Source organism: Podarcis bocagei (genome assembly GCF_964188305.1).
Source record: "Podarcis bocagei genome assembly, chromosome: 5".
Lineage (NCBI taxonomy): Eukaryota > Metazoa > Chordata > Lepidosauria > Squamata > Lacertidae > Podarcis > Podarcis bocagei.
Window position 1 is genome coordinate 38,261,396 of NC_138129.1, and position 18,324 is coordinate 38,279,719.

Genomic DNA, 18,324 nt, shown 5'->3' on the forward strand with positions numbered 1-18,324 from the left:
GAGGAAGCGGGAAGAGCACTCATCATGTAATCACAGAGCATAATCTCCTTCCCTCTTCCTCTTAAGTCTCATTTTCAAAATGGCAGCTAGCCATCTGTGCTGCTTTTGCTACAATCTCAGTAAAACCACCACTTGGAGCTATGTGGGTGGATTGTTATGTGCACTTGCACTTTTAAATCCAAGCTGTGATTTTGCTGAGAAATTGGCAGCAGCCTGGGTTAGCTACCTAGGCTCCATCCAGGGCCAGATTTTTTTTTTGGGGGGGGGGATAGGGAAGCAGAGAGGCAATGTGTTTCATTTGCCCCTCCCTCAAAGCAGCTTCTGTGGGGTTCTAGACTTGAGCCCCAAAGTCTGGGTCTAGTGCCACCACTGAGGGTGAAGATTCTGGCATATTGATTCACAAGTTTGGGATGAAATCTCAAAGAGGCCAGAAACCCCCTTAACTAAGATCACTCATAGGAAACTTCTTCCTTATTTGGTATTTAAGCAAGGAAAGGTTCGTTTCACTAACAAGTGTCTTTTTTTAGGAATGTAATGTTCTTGCCCTAGTAACCTCTTGTATTGTTAGCCCCATCTGTCAAGGGAAAGAAGGTGAAGCCATTCAGATTTCTCATATACATGTCAATGTCTTTACCCATTATTCATGTAAAGGTTGAGGTATTAACTGTCTTGCATAAATTTCTCTGCATATTAAATAAGGCCATAAATAAGCAATAAGCGGAGATTTAAGGGTCTGATTTATTGGTTTAAAGAAAGGGAAGAACATCCAAGCAAGGTTACATTGTAATCGTTGCCTGAGTTTCCCTCTTATCTCTCCATGTTCCTCCCATTCCAGTTCCGGGTGGCCTGAAACCACATTGCAAACAACAAATGCTTAAGCAAAAGGTAATATATATCAAAGGAACCTACAATTCTTTAGGGGGAGAAATCCAATTTCTTAATACAGTATGACTATAACCTGACTCTCTGGAACAATTGCTCCTTAGCCGAGGGCACCTTTGCTCTCCTGTAACTTAGCAACAAATGCTAAGCAACACATTGTTTGTAATCACCGCTCAGGTCTGGCTTTTATCTAGTGAGGAGCCACTTATTTAAAAACCAATCTATATACAAAAACACCATCCCTCCAAGGAGATGAAACAAGTCGTTGTTCATTTTAACTGGCTTTGAGGGAGTTCTTACTTCTCTCTCCCCTCCTATTTTTCTTCTTCAAAAACATTGAAAAAACTAATGTCAAATAAACCAGATGGCAACTGGGAGTTTTAAAGGCAGATTTGACATAATGCACCAATTAGTGAATTAGTAAACTTTTTATCTTCATAGGTGACAGCAAAAAGGGACAAGCACTATCAAATTCAGCATGAAAGACACTGGATGTCAAGCAAAAGTGGTGTCTGTGCGAGACATTCTGAGTTTCAGCAAGGTTGCCACAGGTGACCAATGTCTGAAGATGACTAATCAACCTGTCAAACGTAGAGGAATCCTAGGGAGGGAGAATTTGCTTCACTCACTCCTTTCTCTGGGCACTCAAATTATTATACCAGCTTCTGAAATATGCCTCTGTCAAGTACCCCACATTGTCAGGAAAGTTTCAATATTTAGCTTTATTAGCTAAAACTGTCATGCTTCCCCTCATTTATCATTCCGAGTTCCATCTGTTCAGGCCTAACAATCAGCCCGAACCTCTCAACCCTTGGAGAGCAGGAGTGGCATCTGCAAAGTGCTAGATGTCTCTGACTGAAGGAATGCTTAAAGGCTATTATTGCTGTGAAACTGTGAGGAAAGGGACCCCTAACCTATTTAACATATGTAACCCCAGAATCTTTTTGCACAGCACAGTTAAAGCTATGAATATATTTCAGAATGTTATGAAACTGGCCGTCACATGGAGCCTATTTCATGACAGGTAAAAAGAATAGAGAAAAGAACTTTCAGCTGTTTGTTTCTCTTGCAGTATCCTCATTTCTCACCATATGTTTTAGAGAAGGACTGAGGGACCTGCACTCTGCAACTTCTACTGGACTGCAAACATCACCCCCAGCTTTGGCCATGCTGAGTGGTTCAGGACTGGTGGGAGTTTGAAGTCCAGCAACCTTGGGAGAGCCATAGCCCCTAGCTTTAGAGCATAACTAGATATTATGTTTGGGAGTACCATGACTGGATCTCCTGTGGTTATTCTCTTATTTTCAAAGTACATGGTACCTCGATTTTTGAACACAATCCATTCTGGAAGACAGTTTGAGTTCCAAAATGTTTGAAAACCGAAAACTCAGTACAGAAGCCTCAATATGGAAGCTGTGTTTCATGTTCGACTTCTGAGGTGTGTTCAAAAACCAAAGCATTTACTTCCGGGTTTACGGTGTTTGAAAACTGAAATTTTCGTCAAACAAAGATGTTTGAAAACTGAGGTACCACTGTACCAGCAGTTAGGAGGCCACTTTGAAATAGGCCTGTAGTATTAAGGGACGCGGGTGGCACTGTGGTCTAAACCACAGAGCCTAGGGCTTGCCGATCAGAAGGTTGCCGGTTCAAATCCCTGCGACAGGGTGAGCTCCCGATGCTCAGTCCCTGCTTCTGCCAACCTAGCAGTTCGAAAGCATGTCAAAGTGCAAGTAGATAAATAGGTACCACTCTGGCGGGAAGTAAACAGCGTTTCCGTGCGCTGCTCTGGTTTCGCCAGAAGCAGCTTAGTCATGCTGGCCACATGACCTGGAAGCTGTACACTGGCTCCCTCAGCCAGTAAAGCGAGATGAGCGCTGGAATCCCAGAGTAGTCCACAACTGGAACTTTCGGTCAGGGGTACCTTTACCTTTATTATCAGGGGAGAGTTAGACCTTTTTCATCCATGCCATGGCCTTGATTCAAGCCAGAGGCCCCACAACTGTGTTTAGCAGAAAGACACACTGGGAGACTGCAAACCTCCTGCATATCATCTAGTCTGGTGATTACTTTTGGATTTGCCAGCAACCTGCAGGTGGGCTGTTTCTTGAACATTTAACCAGATAGGTTCGCACAGAGGTTGTATGGCATTGCCTGCTAGTGGTTGTTATCTCACACTTTCCTGGTGCAATTTCCCATCACTTTTCTTACTGGATTTTTGTTAGTCTGGTGACAGGAGAATTGTAACTAGAAAGCATGAGGTAACAGACAACCACGTTTTGTATGAATAAGCCACCTAGGATTGAATGTGGGACTTTCTGCACACAGAGAAGCTCTACCACTGAGCTGCACACATTTATTCATGAGTTTTCTTAGTAAATGATAAATGAGGAATCATAGGAAGGGCAATGAAAAATACAGAATCCAACAAGAGTTGCTGCATAGTTGAAGAAAAACGGTGGGTTCTGACTGGGATGCAGTGGTAAAATCACTCTCCAGCGTTATTTATGGGAAGATTCCTATTCCACTCTTCTAGTGCTATGCACTAGTCTCAGTAGGATGGTAACAAAGTAGTAAAGTCTAACATCCAGTATTCTGCTCTATTCATATGGTTGCAATATTCACACACTTTGTGGTGGTCATTCCATGAGGAAATGGCTTCCATACTACAAAGTGTATGCCTATATGTGAAAGGGCTTGTGGGAGCTGGGTCACACATATGCCTTCTGTGGGAATGCTGCCCCAACCCATTTCCTGGGGTGAGTGACTTGTAACATGGGGAGTCCTAGCCACATGGATTTGTGCCAAAATTGAGAGTCTTCATACTGCAGCATTTGGAATCGAGAGGCTGTCCACATGATGACATTGATCCATGTGGAAGGGCCTTTTCCTTGTTACTGCCATGACATCGCTTGCTATATAGGTTTGTTCACATTACACAGAATGCAGGCATAAGCTGTCTCTAAACATGTGCAGGTGCATTTGTGAAAGAGTGTACCCTTATGGATTTGTGCAGCTCAGCTATTGTATACATAGGTACACAGGCTGTACGCTTGTTGAAAATTATGTATGAACGACTGTAGAAGTGTACAGCTCAAACTATTTGTGTCTAGAGGTACACATATTGCACACTTGGTGAATGTGACATGTGAACATCCAATTGGGAGCTGTTTTCCAAAGTGGGTGTAAAGACGACTGCATAAATTGTGGGACTCCAAGGGTCATCTAGTCCAACTCCCTGCAATGCAGGAATATGGAGGTGGCCCGTATGGGGGTCAAACCTGTGACCTTGGCATTATCAGTACCACACTCTAACCAACTGAGCTAACTGGTGTCCTCTGAAGATAACTGATTGGGGGCTCATACTTGTCTTATATGTTCCAAAGGTTGGAGAGTTGTCTCCCACCCTCCTACCCAAAAAGACATATTCTGTTAAATTTGGAGAAAACCTGGCATAGATCATCACAATGTTTTCTTGCCTCCCTTTATTATCTCTGACTTCTCTTAGCACTGAACAGGCTTCAAGTGCCAAGTTTAAAATCTGATCACTCCATGCAGGCACTGAGGTGCTTCTGACTTCCTAGCAAAGTAGTTCTGAATCTCTTTTACTTTCCCCCTGCATATAATGATGCACTTGCCTCCCTTCATATTATTGCTCTTTAAATATTTATGCAGTTCATTCTTCATTTGGGGATGCCTTTATCAGAGAGAAGCCAAAATACGTTTGAAAATTTCCTTCCTGAAGGACTGTGAAACATCTGCAGGAAATCGCTCTCCAAAGTCTGGCTGAATTTCTGGAGCTTTATAACTTCATTTGGAAGCACATTCTCTGCCCTTTTCCAGATGCATAACTCCCTTGAACACCCAATCATTTAATGAAAGCTACCTGAATTCCTGTTTTACCAGTTTCACACAGATTGGTGCAATTTATTCTTTATCATTTGATAGCCGTAGACTTTACAAGATCATGACACAAGTTGATTGGCAGCTATGTGGTTCTGAATGTTCTAATTGTCTCTCAAGACCTCCAAATACCCAGCAGTGCGTGCAGCTGAGGCACCTGAACTTCATAGTCAAGAGCACTGAAGTGTGTGCAGAGATCTAGCAGAAGCTCTGACCTCTTTGGAAGTAGAAAAATGTTCATGCTGAGTATGGTACTCCCTACTTGGGAACATTAGTGTTCTTTCTTCACATTTGTTTTAAGCATAAATATGTAGCCTAGTTCATCTTATTTTCATATAATTTATACTCTTTGTTAAAAATCTCCCTTTTAGCCTTCATTTTCATTCCCTTGTTTTTTAAATCCTATTTGTAATTGGTTAATGATTTAGTGACTGTTAGTTTTGCATTTCCCTCTCTCTCACTAAAAACTCCCAAAACACAGTAAAAAAAGAAAAGAAAGACTGAAGAGGAACAACAGAGGGTTGTTGCCCCTATTAATCTCGGGACATGGATTTTCAATCTTATGCACAAGTACCCCCTTCTCAGAAGTAAGTGAATTAAATTAAACTGGATTTTGCTTCCTGGAAGAGTACATTTCATTGCTTTGGAACACCAACATTTCCAAGTCCCGTCCCCCCCATTTTACAGTATACATCCTTATGTAGCACATAATACCTGAATGAGTCCACTTCCTATCCCTACTACATGGAGATTATTTCAGGGCAAAATACAGTGGTGCCCCGCAAGACGAATGCCTCGCAAGACGGAAAACCCGCTAGACGAAAGGGTTTTCCGTTTTGGAGGTGCTTCGCAAAACGAATTTCCTATGGGCTTGCTTCGCAAGACGAAAATGTCTTGCGAGTTCCTGCGGGTTTTTCCCCTCCCCCCCTTTTCCCCAAGCTGCTAAGCCGCTTATCAGCTGATCCTAAGCTGCTAGGCCGCTTATCAGCTGATCCGCTAAGCCGCTTATCAGCTGATCCGCTAAGCCGCTTAGCAGCTGATCCGCTAAGCCGCTTATCAGCTGATCCGCTAAGCCCGCTAAGACGCTAATAGCGCTAATCCGCTAATGGGCTTGCTTCGCAAGACGAAAAAACCGCAAGACAAAGAGACTCGCGGAACAGATTCTTTTCGTCTTGCGAGGCACCACTGTATATTTTTCTTTCTTTCTTTTTTTAAAGTAATATTTATTAACGTTTCATAAACAATCAAAAGCTTCAAAGTTTAAACATAGAATACAAAAACCAAAAAAAACTACAAAAATGAGAAAATACAAAACAAAACACATAGAGGTACACAATAGAGAACAGTTAACAAAATAGAAAAAAAGAAGAAAAAACACCAAAAAACAAAACAGAAAAAAGATTAGTATTTTCATATCTTATACTTCATTCACTAGTTTCTTGACCTCCTCACACCTCCCTTTTTGTATTCCAGTTCAGATATTTAGTTCAGCAAATCCTTACCCTCTATCATTTATCCTTACTCAACATCTTAACCTATAATAAATATATATTTTCCACCATTATCAATCCATATTTACATATTCTTGTTAATCTTTTAACCATCACCGCTTGTTTTCAATCCAACATCCCTTTAACATTCATTAATTTTACAGTATTTCTGTAGATAGTCTTTAAATTTTTTCCATTCTTCTTCCACCGCCTCTTCTCCCTGGTCTCGGATTCTGCCAGTCATTTCTGCCAATTCCATGTCACCTTCATCTGCCATTCTTCCAGGGTGGGTAGATCTTGTGTCTTCCAATATTTTGCGATGAGTATTCTTGCTGCTGTTGTAGCATACATAAAGAAAGTTCTATCCTTCTTTGACACCAATTGGCCGACCATGCCCAGGAGAAAGGCCTCTGGTTTCTTCAGGAAGGTATATTTAAATACCTTTTTCAGTTCATTATATATCATTTCCCAGAAAGCCTTAATCCTTGGGCACGTCCACCAAAGGTGAAAGAATGTACCTTCAGTTTCCTTACATTTCCAACATTTATTATCGGGCAAATGATAGATTTTTGCAAGCTTGACTGGTGTCATGTACCACCTGTAAATCATTTTCATAATATTCTCTCTTAGGGCATTACATGCCGTAAATTTCATACCTGTGGTCCACAACTGTTCCCAGTCAGCGAACATAATATTATGTCCAACGTCTTGTGCCCATTTAATCATTGCAGATTTCACCGTTTCATCCTGCGTATTCCATTTCAACAGCAAGTTATACATCTTTGACAAAATCTTAGTTTTGGGTTCTAACAGTTCTGTTTCCAACTTTGATTTTTTCCACCTGGAAGCCAACTTTTTTGTCCAAATTACAGTATATGCTTCTCTTATTTGGTAATAATGAAGCCAATCTCGCACTCTATCTTTTAGTTTCTCAAAGCTCTGCAATTTCAATTTGTCTCCTTCTTGCTCCAAAATCTCCCAATATTTTGGCCCACTGTATATTTTTCATCCATGCAAGCTGTAACACTCTGAAACTGAACAGCTGAAGGAATTTGGTAAAGAATTAGTGGCTCAGCTATGACTCTGTAGCAACTTCCGGTTATAGCCACATGAAACTCGGGAGAGCAACTTCAGTGGAGTTTTTTAACCACAGCAGATGGGCTGACTCTATCAGCCAACAGCTGTTTCTGCTCATGGGGGCCCCGTTACAAACAAGGAGCACGGCAAAATTGAACCAACAATTAAAATCTCCTCGACCCTGTGTTTAAGGCTATTTTGAGGAGTCAGAGGATGATATGTCAATGCAAATGTGTCATTGTTAGGAAAGGGGTGGAGATTCCATTGGCTACAGCTGCTGTAAATTGCTGAGTTGTTGGCATTCACATCCTACGATTCAAATATATATGTACACAGACATATACACACATAGCAGAAACTTTTGTTAAACTGCAAAAAATAAGGGAAAGTTGGATGCTAGTGCCAGAGTTTGTTTGTAGGATTCTTCCTGGTATAACTGACTTCCATTGAGATCTTGGCTGGGGAGGTCAGAAAGATGCATATTTGTCTCACTACACTGGTCTGGTTCACACACCACAGTAAGCCAGAGTATAGGTCAATGTGACTGCAGATACCTGCTTTGCTCCTCCCTGAGCTCTTTAGCAAGCAGCAGCTAAGCCATCTGAACCTGGGGTCATGGTTAAGGTCTCTCCTCCTAAACCACAACATGTAACCATAGGACAGATGTTGACTAAAGATCCTTCACTTAGCTGCTGTGCCACACTGACGGAGAAAGTCTGGGAAGGAGCAAAGAGGCTGCAGTCTCCTCTTTGGGAGCCAGCATATTCATGCTAAAGCATGGTTTGGCTTAGTGTAACACGGGATCATGGTTAAGGTCTCTCCTCCTTAACTGTGATCTGTAGCCAAGGTTTGGCATTTGATTCTAGGCTAAGTGTGCCCCACTGTGCCTGATCTGAAGAATGTGTAATCTAGTATTTACATGAGTATTAACTTAAATAGAAATTTGATCCCACATATTCTACACATTCTTTAAATTCCACATATTCCACACATTCTTTAAATTCCACACATTCTCTTTCAACGTCTTGGATTTCATTGGTCTACAACAATATGCAACTACTGTTATGGGACCTGGATCATCATGGCCAGTAATACCAGAACATGCAGTCCAAATACTCTGCTTGGCAATATATATTCACATTTCATTTTTTAAAAAGTACATTATATGCACCATAACCCAGTACCATTCAACTCCTGATTCTGCATTGTCCTAGCATTGGCACAAAATGATTATAGAACAGTCAATTCTCACCAAGATGTTCCATACAGAGAAATATATTGGCACCTAGATGGTCATTGAGAGTTAACAGAGCAATGGCTTGCAAAACTTCAGTACCATCTAACTGTTAATGAGCATCAAGGTTTAGCTAGGCACAATGTCTCTACTTCCATCCCTTGGAGACCTTTTCTAGAATATGACCTACCTGTGTTGGATCTTTCTGTGGACTGTGCTATTTGTTACTGTTGTCAAAGGTTCAGACCACCTGTACACTGCAGGGATCCTCAGGGGATGCTTTTGGAAGTTGCTGTTTGGATATGTCATGGAAGGTTACAGGGCACACCAGTCAGGAAGCTAGATAAGAACCTTATCGCCTCGCTCTAACAAGACCAGAATAATAACAGGAAGCTTCTGATTCAACCCAGATATAACTAAGCTGAGTGTCCCCAGCACAATCCACACAGGGTGGCTCTTACTTGGTGCTGATGATGGCGGTACTCCTTGCCCATTCCCTGCCACACTTGCACCTCTGCTTTCTTTCATTCAGTAAGCAACCAGGTCTTTAGAACCTGCTTAAATAATGGAAGGAGTTCTGTAGTAATGGGGCCACTGCTGAAAAGGCCCCATCTCTTGTGCTTCTCAGCCTGATGCACCTTTTCTTGTGTGAATGGCAGATAACATTTTAGCACTAAGTATGTTCTCTTCTTCTACCATGTTGCAGCACCATCTCAGCAGGTTCTGCTGATACTGACAATGAATCAGAGATATTCTCATATAGCAATTGACTGCTCCTGAGCATATCTGTGGACAAGGAGCTTGGACCTCAGATCCTCCAGACAGATGGTTACCACTGTCAAAGTTTCCATTGATCTGGCAATGCATAGGCAGCTGCCAATCCAGTGTCAGAAATTACAGCCTTGGGTACTTGATGTGGAGGTCCAGTCCCAGAAACTGCATAAACAACACCCTTCTGGGTATCTGATTCCTGATCCACCTTATGAGGAACTTATGAAAGTCTGCTCTCAAGAATATACTGCTGGATGAGGGCTCTCTCTCAAACGCCATTACTGCATTTCTTTAATATCCACTGTTTGATAAAATGGCTTGGTTAAAAATCCTGTGTTTGCTATGAATACAGTATAACCTCAAAGTTCAATTCAAAATTCTAGACACTGCAAATCCACAGTTTTTGAATCCATTTTTGTGAACTGTTGTTACACATTTATTCACCTTTCTTGAATGCAAGATACTTGACCTGCAGATCTGACATTTTAAATGTGGGTTCATTAGTGCTATGGGTTGGGAAAAAAATTAACATTGGATGCACTTAAAATAGATCTGTCAAGATGAAGTAGTCAAATTGGTACTTTTCATGTGCTCTCGCAGTAAGTATAGAAACGAAATGATATTACAATGAAATATACAAATGTTTGCTGTAAATACTAGTGACATTTCCTGATTCCCTCACTGATAATCAGATTTTTATTCAGGGAAATTGTGATGAAATTATTTACTGGTAAGATATCCATGAGTCATTTATTTTCTGTGGCATTTTCTCCTGGTTAAAGTAGCACGAGAAAAGATTTCTTAATTAGATCATCCATTCTTGGGCTCTGAAATAACCGAAGTGAAAATGTGCATTACGATTAGTACCATTTAGAATTTTCTTCACCACATTTTGAAAGCTCAGAGGGGATGCAAGACGACCATTAAAAAGCTCTACAGTGTGTAATAATACCAAAACATCAAATAGTTCTACAGAGCAGCTTAAGCCCTGCATCTAGAAAGCTCAGTTCATTCAACTGTCTCTACCACATATGAACATAAGAAGTACCCTGTTAAACCATGTCAAAGGCCCATCTTGTCTAGCGCTCTGTGCTCACATTTCAAGACCTTCAACTATCTTTCTACAGTGTATCTTTCTACAGTCGCTGTTCACGTTAGGGGGTGGGTGACACTGCTTTGTGGTGGTTCTGCTCCTAATTCAGTAGCTATTTCCAGAGGGTGATGCTTGGGGAGGGCTCTTCAGCCCCATGAAGCCTTCAATGTGGGGTTCCTCAGGGTTTGATTTTATCCCGTATGCTGTTTAACATCTACATGAAACTGCTGTGTGGGGTTATCTGGAGGTTTGGTATACATTGTCAGCAATATGCATGCTGGAACAGGCCAAAGGCTCATGTAGCCCAGCATGCTCTTCTCGCAGCAGCCAACCAGAAGCCCATGGGTTATGTGCTGGCTGGCCTTCTGCCTTCCCTTGGGTCTTAATTACCCATTTTCTCCCCTTGTTAAGAACCCACACCACTTTTAAACTTCCCATCCCTGTTTCCCTACCCTGCCCTTCCTATATCAAATCAGGAGGAAGTGAACTATCTTTGGGAAGAAGGCCAAATGAACTCAAGGGTACTGGGCCTATGCTTCTTAAATGGAACACTTTCTCTTCATCTTACCTACCATTTATAGAACAATACCTTTAAATCTAAAATGTTGAATGCACTCTCACTGTGATATTATCAGAACATGTGGTGGTGATGGACTTTTTGCTAGTGGAGTGCAGAGATGGCCTGCTAGTTTCCACTTCTAGAAAGCCATTTGGGAAAGAAAGAAAATTACAGCCATGAAGGAAAACACTTGAAAAAGACTGAGTGTGGAGTTGCTGAGGGACCAGTCCTCTGGAAGAGATTGTTCACAGCGATGGATCCATCTGATTAGAGAGCTAGATTGCTTTCATCAGAGTGCACAGGGTCCATGCATTTGTGGATTCTATCTGTAGATACCAGGCTAATGGGCTTCTAAGTAGCTTGAATAATTTTGAAATGACAGTGCAGAATTAGAGGAGTTCCAGGGAGGGCAAGGATGGCTATCGTTATAAACATGATGAAACTCTTGTTTTAAAAATAGAGAGATTTAAAAGACTGCATGGTAGATTCCTCCAAGTCATTTTAAAAGTACATTTCTTAAATGTTTAATGTTGATTGACCCATTAATGTCCAACAGGAAATAGTGGGAACATGCTATCATTAGGATCAAATTAGAGGTTAAATGCCAGTTATTTTTTCCACACACCTTTTTTAAAGCCGAAGAAGCCTCAATAGACTGTAAGTCTAATGAGAAGAATACACAGAATGGGCTCCTCCAGTCTTTCTCTGGCCAATTTTCTGCTGAATACCACCCCCTAGCTGCTCTCCCTACTTCTTGTGGGAAGGAGATATGGGGTACCATCAGCCCAGTCCTGAAACAGCTAGCTTTACTATCCTGGTGCCCTCCAGATGTTTTGGACTATGACCATGCTGACTGAGGCTGGTGGGAATTATTGTCCAAAACATCTGGACCCATAGTTTTGGAAGATCAACTCTCAGATTTAAGACTTCAGATTCACATGCAGGAAGACCCTGGACTTATACTGTATGTCTGAGCCTTAGAACACCATTAAAATAAACAAAAGCTGTGAAACTGAAGATATATATTTGAAAACTGAAGGTGTAAAAATATTTGTATAGGAAAATGCTGGCTGTCGTGAATCTAGAGAGTTGTGGGTGGAAAACCTAATGCCTTTAAGCTTTATTCCCCTAATTTCGGTCTACTTCTACCATGTGTTTGACTGCTAAAAAGGTGACATGCTTCACTGCTTTCCCCATGCAAACTATCTTGAGTTCAGTTGATTATTCCCCCCCTCCCAGCCCCCCTGAATTAAGAACAACACAGCAGAGACCACTGCATTCCATTGCCAATTTCCTATGGGACTCATTGGTGAAGCTGTGAACTCTCTGGAATGAAAGCAAAACACACAAGAGGGAAATGTAGAATGAGTCCATGGGAAATCGTTAGATGTAAATATCAGTATCTCCCTCGTTCTCCAAATAAGCCCATTTCAAACCTGGGCTAAAGAAAGGGATGTGTTTGCTGGCGGCTGATCAGAGTTGTAAACACCTGCAATAAACTTCTTCCACTAATCCCCAAGATAAGAAACTAGAATAGCTATGGGGCATGGAAGTTTGTGGAAGGCTTGTGGCAGGTATTCCCCAGCCAGCTCTCATAAAATGTCCTTTGTTAGACTGAACGGCTGATGATCAAAAGGGAGTCCCACATCACCCTGGCATGTCTGCAGCTTCAAGACTGGCCCCATTTCTTACCATCTTCTGAGATGCCCTTTAGATGATGTGTTGGGGCCCCTTATCCACAAGCTCCTTTTGCACAGCTGGGAGAATGGATTTATGGTAGGTCCTGCAAAACTTGTTGGATTACAACTCTGTTTGCTGGCTGAGGCTGATGGGTGTTGGAGCCCAGTACAGCAGCCAGATGGTGACAGCAGCCACAAAATTAAAAGACGCCTGCTTCTTGGGAGAAAAGCAATGACAAACCTAGACAGCATCTTAAAAAGTAGAGACATCACCTTGCCAACTAAGGTCCGTATTGTTAAATCTATGGTTTTCCCAGTAGTGATGTATGGAAGTGAGAGCTGGACCATAAAGAAGGCTGATCGTCAAAGAATTGATGCTTTTGAATTATGGTGCTGGAGGAGACTCTTGAGAGTCCTATGGACTGCAAGAAGATCAAACCTCTCCATTCTTAAGGAAATCAGCCCTGAGTGCTCACTGGAAGGACAGATCCTGAAGCTGAGGCTCCATTACTTTGGCCACCTCATGAGAAGAGAAGACTCCCTGGAAAAGACCCTGATGTTGGGAAAGATGGAGGGCACAAGGAGAAGGGGACGACAGAGGACAAGATGGTTGGATGGTGTTCTCGAAGCTACCAGCATGAGTTTGACCAAACTGCGGGAGGCAGTGGAAGACAGAAGTGCCTGGCATGCTCTGGTCTGTGGGGTCACAAAGAGTCGGACACGACTAAATGACTAAACAACAACAACAACATATGGAGGGCCACAGGTTCCCATGCCTGGCATATGGAATCTTCCTCTCTCCTTATGCAGGATTTCAGGAAACTGAGAGCTACAGCAGTACAACCTTGCAGTCTTTTTGCTGCATTGCACTACCCATTCACCCCCCTATTACTTTTAACTTTGAAAGTCTAGCCCCATTTCTGCGTCAATCTTCCCTAGACAGTCAGGCCGCCTACCTGCCAATACTCTCTGAGAAGTTATCTTTCTTCTAATGAGGAGATGCTTCCCAGCAAGCTAACATTTTGTGGGCCTTGCCAAACCCATACAGAAAAGCAAATTGCCTCAAAGGTTAAACACACACACACAAATAACTAGCAGGTCTGATTCGGATTGGAGTGAAAATCATTGTCTTGAGACAGACATAATGACAAATTGAAAGTGAAAAGGATAACTTAAGGTAAAGCCTTGGTGGGAAAACTCTGCTCCGGGGACTTAGATTATTTCCTGACAAGAGGAAGGAAAGAAGATCACAAGGTGACAGTGAGACTTGTCACTGTGACAATTTGCAGGGTACTTATCAGCTGTATTGGCCTCTGTATCAAGGTGTGTGTTGCAGCATGGACTTGATGGACTGTCAATTACCACAAACAGTTTCATTAGCTTGTAGTGATGAGTGACATGGAAATCAACAAATCACAATTTCCCAAGAGGATGTCAGGCTGGGCGACTGTGAGTGTTGCTTAGAGGGTTTTCCCCGCCCTCTGTTTTCAGCTCAGAGATACATTATGCCATGGAGCCCACATTTTAAAGAAAACATGCACTTCCCTTAAAGCCCTGCAGATTAGCTAAATGCTGGGGCTGCAAACATGGTGCCTGATGATGCAAGTTGCCTGCCAACACTTCTTAAAGTGCCCACAAAAGACCTCAGTAAATAACCCCTCAAAAATCTACAATAAACAAAAGATTATTTGCTCTTCCTGCTCTGTTCCTTTTTGCAGTGGCTCAGCCTCTCCCATACTGAACATATACCCTTAAACATGGCCACATTTCACTGGGTGGCAGGATTTGATGCCCACCTTCACATCTATTTTGAATGGAGGAAAGGTGCACATAGCTTCCCTCTGTGACCAAGTACAGTAGTGGCTGATGTAAATACCTTTTCCCATTGATGGGGTTGCAGTTGGGTGCCATGCTCAAACCATTTTGTGGTCCTGTCTCTTTTTCTGCTCTTTTCAACGTAGCCACCATTCTGCCATGCCCCTGGCTCCCATTTTGTGTTATACTCCCACAACATCCATTTTGTGACTGGAACCTATGGCACTTTCTGAAAATTCTTTATGTCCCCACTTGTCCTGAAAGGTTGGCAGCCTCAATTTTAACATGTCTCCTCCCAAACCCATTACACCCTTGGTGCAACACCGCAGTCAGATAGGTTCTAGCAAATGGAAATAATTCAGACATATCTCTTCTAGTCAACGGCAGGTTTTAAATATGGCTGAACTAAAGTTCTCACCTGAAAACTCAAGGTTTGATTCTTTTATGGGCAGACGAAAGTCAAGCTACCTGGATTCTTTTTGTATGCCTCTTGGGGCTTGAATGTGTGTGTGTGTGTGGGGGGGGGTGTTTCTGGCAATTTTGTAGCCCTACCAAATCCATATGAAAAGCACATTGGTTGGAAGATGAGATGTTAAAAAATATAGAAATAGGTTTATTCTAGAGCATTTTTAGTGGAACAAAATGGCAGATAGCTGGACTACCATGAGAGAAGCTCAGTCTGAGCATTGGACAGTGAAGGTTTTTTGCTTTGCAACAACCCAAGTTTTCCATTTACATGGTAAACGGTTTCAGGTTAGATAAAAGGCTGCAGGTGAAGTAAAATACTGTTTATTGTGAATACTATTTGTTATCATAAAAATAGAAAGTTTACTTGCATTGCAGAGGGTGGGCTAGATGACGCTTTGGGTCCCTTCTTGCTCTTCAGTTCTATGGTTTCTTACTTATTACATAGGTGAATGCAGAAAATGTCATCACTAAATAAATTTTAAAAACCCAAGTCCATACAAGTTTATATAAAATACTGCAAATAAACCAACCTCAGATGAACTGCATACACACAGCCATGGATTGCTGTGAGTGGGGTTAGACTGGACCAGAACAGTCCATGGCTGTCAGGGGGAACAGCATCAGGCAGAATGGAAAGAGAGGCAGGCAGGGCAGGGGAACTGAGCAAAAAGGCCAAGACCTACCTAGAATCATAGAATCATAGAGTTGGAAGAGACCACAAGGGCCATCAAGTCCAACCCCTTGCCAAGCAGGAAACACCATCAGAGCACTCCTGACATATGGTTGTCAAGCCTCTGCTTAAAGACCTCCAAAGAAGGAGACTCCACCACACTCCTTGGCATCAAATTCCACTGTTGAACAGCTCTTACTGTCAGGAAGTTCTTCCTAATGTTTAGGTGGAATCTTCTTTCTTGTAGTTTGGATCCACTGTATTCTGCTCTGGTCAGACCTCACCTGGAGTACTGTGTCCAGTTCTGGGCACCACAGTTCAAGAAGGACACTGACAAACTGGAACGTGTCCAGAGGAGGGCAACCAAAATGGTCAAAAGCCTGGAAACGATGCCTTATGAGGAACGGCTAAGGGAGCTGGGCATGTTTAGCCTGGAGAAGAGGAGGTTAAGGGGTGATATGATAGCCATGTTCAAATATATAAAAGGATGTCACATAGAGGAGGGAGAAAGGTTGTTTTCTGCTGCTCCAGAGAAGCGGACATGGAGCAATGGATCCAAACTACAAGAAAGAAGATTCCACCTAAACATTAGGAAGAACTTCCTGACAGTAAGAGCTGTTTGACAGTGGAATTTGCTGCCAAGGAGTGTGGTGGAGTCTCCTTCTTTGGAGGTCTTTAAGCAGAGGCTTGACAACCATATGTCAGGAGTGCTCTGATGGTGTTTCCTGCTTGGCAGGGGGTTGGACTCGATGGCCCTTGTGGTCTCTTCCAACTCTATGATTCTATGATTCACCTGGCCTTGTATGGGTCTTCCATTCTCTAGTGCTACACGCACGAAGATTCAGAAGCACGTTGGCAAATGTCTGCTGCCCTGACCTCTTCAAAAATCCTTACCCTGCTGCTTTGTCAGGTTAACAGAACAGTTTAAGTCCAAATTAATTAAGACTTGCTTGTTGTTCGGTATTAGGGAGCTAATGAATATCATAGCTCTGAGGCATCCATCTTGGTCAGTCGCACTGTGCCTCACAGCTGTTATCTTTTCCCCCCTTGATTAGTTTTTCTCTCATTTTTATGAAGGCAAGCAACAAAGTAATAAACCTACCACTCATTTGGTAATATATATATATATATATATATATATATATATATATATATATATATATATATATAAAAATTTTTTATTAGCTTCTGAGGAAAATTGAGTTTTCTTCCCTTTTTTGCATTCACAATAAAAGTTGATTTGTTCTCCAGTTCCTTGATAGAATGTTTAGGTCCCAGCTATTACTTAAATCTAATGAGTCTTCTTCAAAGGCATTGCTGCATTGCTTGTAAGCCCCACAGCACCGGGCCAGTGGAAATTATATGATGATTACTGCAGTAATAAATGTGGCTGCAGCACTCCCATTAAAATTTACCTACATACACCAATTCAGAGTACCACACCGTTATTTATATCTCTTTTATTAAGGTCTAACCCCCCCCAAAGCAATAGCATTGCTTCTAAAGGTGTCCAGCTTTATTTAATGCCAAAGAACAGAGAATTCAGTATGTCTTGCAAAAGTATTGCTTTTTTAATGGAGCTCGTGACAATAGCAGCCAAGTACATACATACTATATATTGCTGTATATTATATAACAATTTTTCTTCCAATAGATATTTTTCCAAGACTGTACACACATTCACACTCCAATTTCAATTCTGTTTCTTTCATCTGATGTATGTCCCAGAAGAGGGCACCACATTTTCTGGTTCTCATTTCATGTTCCTTTCCCTAGCCACAGTGTTCTGTTGGGGACATTGTTGTGATGAGATTGAAGCTTATGTTTCTGATAGTCAGGAATACAACCCTCACTGACAGGGGTGTGTGTGTGTGTGTGTGTGTGTGTGTGTGATACACACTGAGCAGATGGTGGGGTAGATTGAAGACACCTGACCTTTCGGAGAGGTGTGTCTTTACTCTCACTGGAAGAACCTGAACTTAGATTGTGATTTTTACCAAAAACCTTAATATTCAGATCAATATGGCACATAGGCACAGATGAGTCAATGCATAGCTAAGCAAGCTAAGATGTTGATCCAACAAGCTGTATGACCCCTGCTATCCCATTATATGGGAATGGGTGGGAATCATTTAAGCCAGCAGGGCTGTTCCTTAGCCTGGGCAAGCAAATGGGCACTCCTCCAGGACGGCTCGGCCTGATCCACCTGCCTTTGCTTTCACTGGGGTTGATGGAGGAGGCATAAGTGACTGCTCTGGAGTGGACAGGGTGGAGATCTCAAGGATCTGAGCTGAAGGTGGACTTTGGGTGCTCTGGAAGCAGAGCTGGCCTAACAAGCTGGGTATCTTGAGTCAGAGGCAAACCCTGGTGACTCCAGAGATGGAGGTGGGGCAGGAGTTGCACATCTGAGTGAATAGTGGGGAGATGGGATGAGCCAAGGAGAAACTTTTCCACTAGGGTCTTCCCCAGGATCCTCCTCCTTGGGTACCTCCTCAACCCCTTCACCAATCTGGCAGGGTCTGTCCAGTCCCCTTGGGGCGCTCCCTGGATTTGTCAGCTGTATTCATCCAGCACTTATTTTAGGATGCATGAGATTATTGCATGGCAGATTCGAGGATAAACCATACACGGAATGAGTCTGCCCCTGTGGTTTGATGGAGATAGAAACTGTCTCTCATGTCTTGTT